The sequence below is a fragment of the Erinaceus europaeus genome, chromosome 13 (genome assembly GCF_950295315.1).
Source record: "Erinaceus europaeus chromosome 13, mEriEur2.1, whole genome shotgun sequence".
NCBI classification, from domain to species: Eukaryota; Metazoa; Chordata; class Mammalia; order Eulipotyphla; family Erinaceidae; genus Erinaceus; species Erinaceus europaeus.
In genome coordinates, this window is record NC_080174.1 from 60,516,082 (window position 1) to 60,524,249 (window position 8,168).

At 44.5% G+C, this 8,168-nt stretch overlaps 1 protein-coding gene across 1 annotated transcript in view; it reads right to left on the bottom strand.

Moving 5' to 3' along the window:
- The window catches only part of TMEM69 (transmembrane protein 69), a 132,225-nt gene that overhangs the window by 85,706 nt on the left and 38,351 nt on the right, over window positions 1-8,168 (bottom strand). The gene's annotated exons all lie outside the window — the stretch shown is intronic.

Sequence of the window (8,168 nt, forward strand, 5' to 3'; positions counted from 1 at the left end):
CTCCTAAATGGGCATCGATGGGTCAGCGGCTTCTACAGAAGAGGAACATGATGCTGCTCTGTATATCTGGAGAGAGAAACCGAGGCTCTCTTGCCAGGTCCTCATACTCACGGAGGTGAATGAGATTTTTTTTCAATCGTCTCAGTTATAAAGGATAGAAGCGCAGAAGCAGACTACAGGTACTGCAGCAACGGCTAGAACTGACCCCAGAGGAAGACGCGTGGCTCTGAGCCTCAGCAACAACTGACGCAAGAGAATGCCGTTCTGGGATTGGCTGCGGCTGAAACTACCGCGGTCTATTCAAAGCTCCGAGCTGCAGCTAGACCCAGATAGTCACTCCCTCCAGACCTGCTCCTTTGTACTGGCCCAATCCACTGACACTGCACTTTTTTTTTTTTTTCCTCCAGGGTTATTGCTGGGGCTTGATGCCTGCACCACAAATCCACTGCTCCTGGAGGCTACTTTCCCCCCTTTTGTTGCCCTTGTTGTTTTATTGTTGTTGTGGCTATTATTGTTGTTATTGATGTCGTTGTTGTTGGATAGGACAGAGAGAAATGGAGAGAAGTGGGGAAGACAGAGAGGGAGAGAGAAAGATAGACACCTGTAGACTTGTTTCACTGCCTGTGAAGCAACTCCCCTGGAGTGGAGGAGACGGGGGCTCGAACTGGGATCCTTTCTCTGGTCCTTGGCTTCTCGCCATGGGTGCTTAACCCGCTATGCTACAGCCCGACCCCCGAACACTGTATGCATAGGTCCTACCCACACTCCACATCTGGCTAGCTCTTTATTCTTTTCTTTCTTTTAAAAAAAAATTTTTTTTAATTTATTATTGGATAGAGACAGAGAAATTGAGAGGGGAAGGGAAGTTGGGAGAGAGACAGACACCTACAGCCCTGCTTCACCACTCATGAAGCTTTCCCCCTGCAGGTGGGGGCCAGGGGCTTGAACCTGGGTCCATGTGCACTTAACCAAGTGCGCCACTGCCCTAGTTCTTTATTCTAATCTCTTTTAGTATCTACTCAGATCTGGGACTTACCAATTAGTTACTTATTTTTAATTTTTTTTACAAGATCATTGATCAACTCTGGCTTATAGTGGTACGGGGGATTAAACCTGGGACTTTGGAACATCAGGCATGAGAGTATCTTTGCATAACCATTATGGTATCTACCCTCGCCCTTATTTTTACTTTTTATGATAGAAACAGAAAAATACCCAAGCAGCCTGCTCCACCTGCAGGTGGGGAACGGGGCCTTGAACCCTGGTCCTCGCACATGATAGCATGTGCTTTACTGGGAGTTCCAGCACCCAGCTCCCATAAAGCTATTTAATCTTAACACTACTGGTGATATCCGTGTGGTCAGCTTGATTTGGTAAAAATAGACCCAAAGACAGGGTCCAAGATAGAGTACATCGGTAAAGCAGGATTTGAATACAAAGAGGTCAGTCTCCAACATCACTAATAGGCAGAGCTGCCCCATATTCTGATTTTGTTTACTTCCTGATCTGTTTTTTTGTTCCCAAGTGGAGGGGGGATAGCATAGTGATTATGCAAGAGGGTCTTATGCTTGAGGTTTCCAGGTGTCAGGTTCAATCTCTAGTACCACTATAATCAAAAGCTGAGCAGTACTCTGGCATGTTTGTTTTTCTTAAATCCCCTCGTTCCCACCTGTAAGGGTAAGATTCACAAGTTTATGTGGCTGTTCAACATTAATATAAATTAAATGGCTAAATCTTTTTTATTATATTTTATTATCTTTATTTATTGGATAGAGACAGTCAGAAATCAAGTAAGAAGGGAGAGATATAGAGGAAGAGAGACAGAGATAACTGCTTCCCCTCTGCAGGTGAGGACCTTGGCCTCAGACCTAGGTCCTTATATTTTATAACATATGCACTCAACCAGATGTGGCATCACCCGGCCTGATAAATCTCTAGCTGAGAAAAATCATCTTTTTACCTTTACAGAGAAGTTGAAGCCACCACATCCCTCAACGAAACCCTCCTTGTTTTATCGATGCCTATGTTCCTTAGCACGTGATGTAAAGCCCTGGTTTGTCCCTATTTTATTTTACAGTTCACAATTATGCAAATTATCTGTAGTTATGCTATTAAATGCTGACATTTTCTTTTACTGAAAAAAATGAAATAGCTAATAATCTAAGTCAAGTGGTCCAGGAGGTGGCGCAGTAGATAAAGCATCGGATTCTCAAGCATGAGGTCCTGAGTTCAGTCCTCGGCAGCACATGTACCAGAGTGATATCTGGTTCTTTCTCTCTCTCCTCCTAAATTTCTCATTAATAAATAAATATTCTTTAAAATCTAAGTCAAGTGTAAAAAAATGGAAAAAATAGGTTCGAGCCCCCGGCTCCCCACCTGCAGGGGAGTCGCTTCACAGGCGGTGAAGCAGGTCTGCAGGTGTCTGTCTTTCTCTCCCCTTCTCTGTCTTCCCCTCCTCTCTCCATTTCTCTCTGTCCTATCCAACAAGGAATTGCGTCAACAAGGGCAATAATAATAACCACAACGAAGCTACAACAAGGGCAACAAAAGGGAAAAAAAAAAAAGGCCTCCAGGAGCGGTGGATTCATGGTGCAGGCACCGAGCCCAGCAATAACCCTGGAGGAGGAAAAAAAAAAATGGAAAAAATAAAATAAAAATGTGTTTATTAACATGGAAGAGAGAAGCAAAGCATCATTTTGGAACATGTAATGCTGAGAATCCAATTGAGGACCTCATGCTTGAGAATTAAATGCTCTTGCCCCGTACCACCTCTCAGACTACCATGTTGCTTTATTTCTTTTCTTCTTTTTCCCTTTTGTTGCCCTTGTTGTTTATCATTGTTGTTATTATTGTTGTTGTTATTGCTGTCATTGTTGTTGGATAGGAAAGAGAGAAATCCAGAGAAGAGGGGAAGAGAGAGATGGGGAAGCAAAAGATAAACTCCTGCAGACCTGCTTCACTGCCTGTGAAGCGACCCCTCCTGCAAGTAGGGAGCCGGGGGCTCCAACTGGGTCCTTGTGCTTCAGGCCACATGCGCTTAACCCACTGTGCCACCGCCCAGCTGCCTCCTTTATTTCTATATAGAAAGCAGGTGGGAGTCGGGCGGTAGCGCAGCGGGTTAAGCGCACCTGGCGCAAAACGCAAGGACCAGCGTAAAGATCCCGGTTCGAGCCCCCGGCTCCCCACCTGCAGAGGAGTCGCTTCACAGGCGGTGAAGCAGGTCTGCAGGTGTCTGTCTTTCTTCCCCACTCTCTGTCTTCCCCTCCTCTCTCCATTTCTCTCTGTCCTATCCAACAACGATGACATCAATAACCACAACAATGTTAAACAACAAGGGCAACAGAAGGGAAAATAAATATTAAAAAAAATAATTACAACAATAAAACGACAAGGGTAACAAAATGGAATAAATAAATATATTTTTAAAAAGAGGTAAGTGAGCTTTTGTTTTTAAAAATACTTTATTGGGGGGGGGGTTGGGCGGTGGCGCAGTGGGTTAAGCGCACGTGGCGCAATGCCCAGGGACCGGCGAAGAATCCCGGTTCGAGCCCCCGGCTCCCCACCTGCAGGAGAGTCGCTTCACAGGCGGTGAAGCAGGTCTGCAGGTATCTATCTTTCTCTCCCCTCTCTCTGTCTTCCCCTCCTCTCTCCATTTCTCTCTGTCCTATCCAACAACAAAGCAATGTCAACAATGGCAATAATAACCTCAACGAGGCTGCAACAACTAGGGCAACAAAAAGGGGGAAAAATGGCCTCCAGGAGCGGTGGATTCATGGTGCAGGCACCGGGCCCAGCAATAACCCTGGAGGAAAAAAAAACTTTATTTGGGGGCCTGGCAAATAGCTCAGCGGGCTAAGCGCACACGGCTCAAAGCACAAGGACCAGCGTAAAGAGTCTGGTTCAAGCCCCTGGCTCCCCACCTGCAGGGGGTCGCTTCACAGGCAGTGAAGCAGGTCTGCTGGTGTCTGTCTTTCTCTTCTCCTCTCTGTCTTCTCTCGATTTCTCTCTGTCCTGTACAACAACGACAAGAGCAATAACAACGATAAACAACGAGGGGTAAAAAGTAGCCTCCAGAAGCAGTGGATTTGTAGTGCAGGCACCGAACTCCAACAATAACCCTGAAGGCACAAAAAAATAAAACAACTTTATTTACTTTATTTTAATGAGAGATACAGAGAGAAAGACCAGAGCACTGCTGTGTCTTCCCTTCCTCTCTTGATTTCTCTCTGTCCTATCCAACATTGACAGCAATAACAATAATAACAACAAAAGCAAAAAAGGAAAGAAAAAAAAAGACAAATGCCTGAGGCTCCAAGCTCCCAAGTTCAGTCTCCAGCACTACCATAAACCAGAGTTGAGCAGTGCTCTGGTGTTTTTCTCTCTCTTCTTGTATCTTATTAAAATAAATTTAATTAATAAAGTTCAAACTTTTTAAAGAGATTTTATTTATTAATCAGAAAGTTAGGAGGAGAGAAAGAACCAGACATCACTCTGGTACATGTTGCTGGGAATTAAACTCAGGACTTCATGCTTGAGTCTAGTGCCTTAGCCACTGCGCCACCTCCCGGACCACAAAGTTTAAACATTTTATTTAAAAAAAAAAAAAAAAATTCGGGCTGGGAAGTAGCTTACCAGTTAAGTGCACATAGTACCATGCTCAAAGACCTGAGCAAGGAGCTGGGTTCAAGTCCCACTTCCCACCAGTATCACTGGGGACACTTCATGAGCAGTGAAGTAGGTCTATAGATATCTTTCTCTTTTCTTCCTTGTCTCCCCTCTCCTCTCAATTTCTGTCTAGTAAAATAGAAAAAAATAAATAAATAAAAAAGAAAGAAAATGGCTACCAGGAGTGGTGGATTCGTAGTGCAGGCACTGAGCCCAAGATAACCCCTGAGGAAAAATAATAATAAAATAAAACCCTTACCCAGTCTTCTAGGCCTCCCTCACTGAGCCCCTAATTCCAGCATCACTTATACCACTTCACCCTCACTCCTTGTTTTCAGCTTCTTTAAAACAAGCTATCCTTTTTGGATGGACCTTGAAAAAATCATGTTGAGTGAAATAAGTCAGAAACAGAAGGATGAATATGGGATGATCTCACTCTCAGGCCGAAGTTGAAAAACAAGATTAGAAAAGAAAACACAAGTCGAACCTGAAATGGAATTGGAGTATTGCACCCAAGTAAAAGACTCTGGGGTGAGTGGGTGGGTGGGGAGAATACAGGTCCATGAAAAATGATGAATGAAATAGTGGGGGTTGTATTGTTAAATGGGAATCTGGGGAATGTTATGCATGTACAAACTATTGTATTTACTGTTGAATGTAAAGCATTAATTCCCCAATAAAGAAATAAATTATTAAAAAAAAAAAACAAGCTATCCTTCTGATTGTCAAAGTTTTTATCTCTGGGGCTCGGTGTCTGCACTACAAATCCACTGTTCCTGGAGGCCATTTTTCCCATTTTGTTCCCCTTGATGTTATTGTTGCCATTGCTATTGTTATTGGATAGGACAGAGAGAAATTGAGAGAGGAGGGGAAGACAGAGGGGGAGAGAAAGATACCTGCAGACCTGCTTCACTGCTTGTGAAATGACTCCTCTGCAAGTGGGGAGCAGGGGGCTCCAACTGGGATCCTTAGCCAGTCCTTGCGCCATGTGCACTTAACCCACTGCGCTACCACCTGGCCCTTAGTTTTTGTTTTTTTAACTAGAGCACTGTTCAGCTCTGGCTTATGGTGGTACAGGGGATTGAACCTGGGACTTTGGAGCCTCAAGCATGTGAGTCTCTTTGCAGAACCATTGTGCTATCTACCCTCCCTTTTTTTTTTTTTTAACCTATTTCAAGGGATTCTGTCAGTTGTCTATCCAATTTGTGTGAAACACTATTCTCACTCTCACCTATTTTTCTTTTTTTGCCTCCAGGGTTCTCTCTGGGGCTCAGTGTCTGCACTATGAATCCACTGCTTCTGGCAGTCTTTTTTTTTTTTTCCGACTTGGAAAGGACAGAGAGAAATTGAAAGCGGAGGGGAAGACAGAGGTAGAGAAAGACAGACACCTGCAGACCTGCTTCACCACTTGTTAAGCAACCTCCCTGCAGGTGGAGAGCCGGGGGCTCCAGCCAGCATCCTTATGTTTCGTTCTATGAGCCCTCAACCCGGCGTGCCACCATCTGTCCCTCCCACTCTCATCTTTTTTAACTAATTATTTTCTATCATCATATCAGATTTCAGCTGATTAAATCAGCATGCTTTTCGCTAGTTTTTTATAGCACTTCCTTCAACTGTAATTAAACTAATTATGCAATTACTTTAAAGTCTGTCTCAAATAAGACTGTAGGGACCTGTGTGTCTTGGTTGTGCCTATATCCCCAGGGTCTAGCATTGTGCCTAGCTCATAAATACCCAATAAATAGCTGGTGAAGAGCAGTGATTGGAGTAGAAAGCTCAAGTAGTGGCAAGGCAGTAGCATAATGGGTTAAGTACACATGGGGCAAAGCGCAAGGACTAGCTCAAGGATCCCGGTTTGAGCACTCCAACCCCACCTGCAGGGGGGGAATCGCTTCAGGTGAAGCAGATCTGCAGGTGTCTTTCTCTTCCCTCACTGCCTTCCCCTTCTCTCTCGATTTCTCTCTGTTCTATCCAACGACAGCAATAACAAGGGCAACAAAAGGGGAAAATATAGCCTCCAGGAGCAGTGGATTTGTACTACAGGGACCAAGCCCCAGCAATAATCCTGGAGGCAAAAAATAAAGAGAGAAAAGAAAAAAGAAAAAAAGAAAATTCAAGTAGGTTACAGAGATTTTCCCCAAAGCCTGGTCAAACCTGGACCAGTAGCCTGTGATGGGACTATGAGACCAGACCTTGGGGATAGAGTGAGACTTTTTATAAAAAGGAAACACTGACAAAACCATAAGAGAGGTACAACTCTACACAATTCCCACCACCAGAACTTCGTATCCTCTCCCCTCCCGATAGCTTTCCTATTCTTTATCCCTTGGGGAGTATGGACCCAGGGTCATTGTGGGGTACAGAAGGTGGAAGGTCTGGCTTCCTCCTGGGCTTCCTCCTGGTCTGGCCTTCTCCTCCTCCTTCCCCCCTCCCCCTCCCCCTCCTCCTCTCTTTGAATAGGGGAGTGATGCTGTGGTGCCTCTCATCTCTCTCTCTGCCTCTCCCTCTCTTCTCTTCTTCCCCCCCCCTCCTCCTCCTCCTCCTCCTCCTCCTCCATAGGAATCCTGAATGACAAAGGCCTGACTCTTTTGGTTCTACTTCTGATGCCGTCTCCAATTTTTTTTTTTTTTGTCATTACTGGGGCTTTGCTGCTTTGGGTTGACTTTTTCCAATAGAGAAAGAGGGAGACACCACAGCACCAACACTTCCCCCAGTGCTGTGGGGGCCAGTCCTGGAACCTGGGCTGTGCACATGGTAAAGCAGGCATGTTCCCAGGTCAACTGTCTCACTGACCTTTTAGTGTAGTTTTTAGTAGATTGACAGACCCACTCCCCTAGTTGGTGTTATCTTCTTCTTCTTTTTAAAAATTTTTTTAATTCATTTATTCCTTTTTGATGCCCTTGTTGTTTTATTGTTGCAGTTATTATTGTTGTTATTGATGTCATCATTGTTGGATAGGACAGAAAGAAATGGAGAGAGGAGGGGAAGACAGAGAGTGGAAGAGAAAGATAGAGGAGGAGGAGAAGGAGGAAGAGGAGGAGCATTGCTGGTTATTGATCTTGAGTTTTCATCTTGAGGGAGAAACAGAGAGAGAGATCACAGCATCACTCCCCTATTCAAGGAGATTCCCCTGATGCCAAGGATCAAACTCACAGGGAAAGGTGCACACTTTATCTGGTGATTAATCTCCCCGCCCCTATTTTGTACTTCATATTGATAAATATAGGTAATGATCAAGATGAAAACTCAAGATCAATAACCAGCAATGCCACGAAACTAAGAGTCTCACTGCCCTGATCTCAATACTGAGGTGCCAACAAATTTGGAGATTTTGGACAACTCTGGGATAGCCTGCAATATTAGGAGCTACCACTAGATGGCCCTCCTCCATTAAGCTGCTCAATTTATCAAAAATTCAGGTCCATCTTGCTTCTTCAAAAAGTGAAGTTTGAAAAAAAAAAAAAAAGTTTAGTTTGGTGGTCCCAGAGGCGGCGCAGTGGATA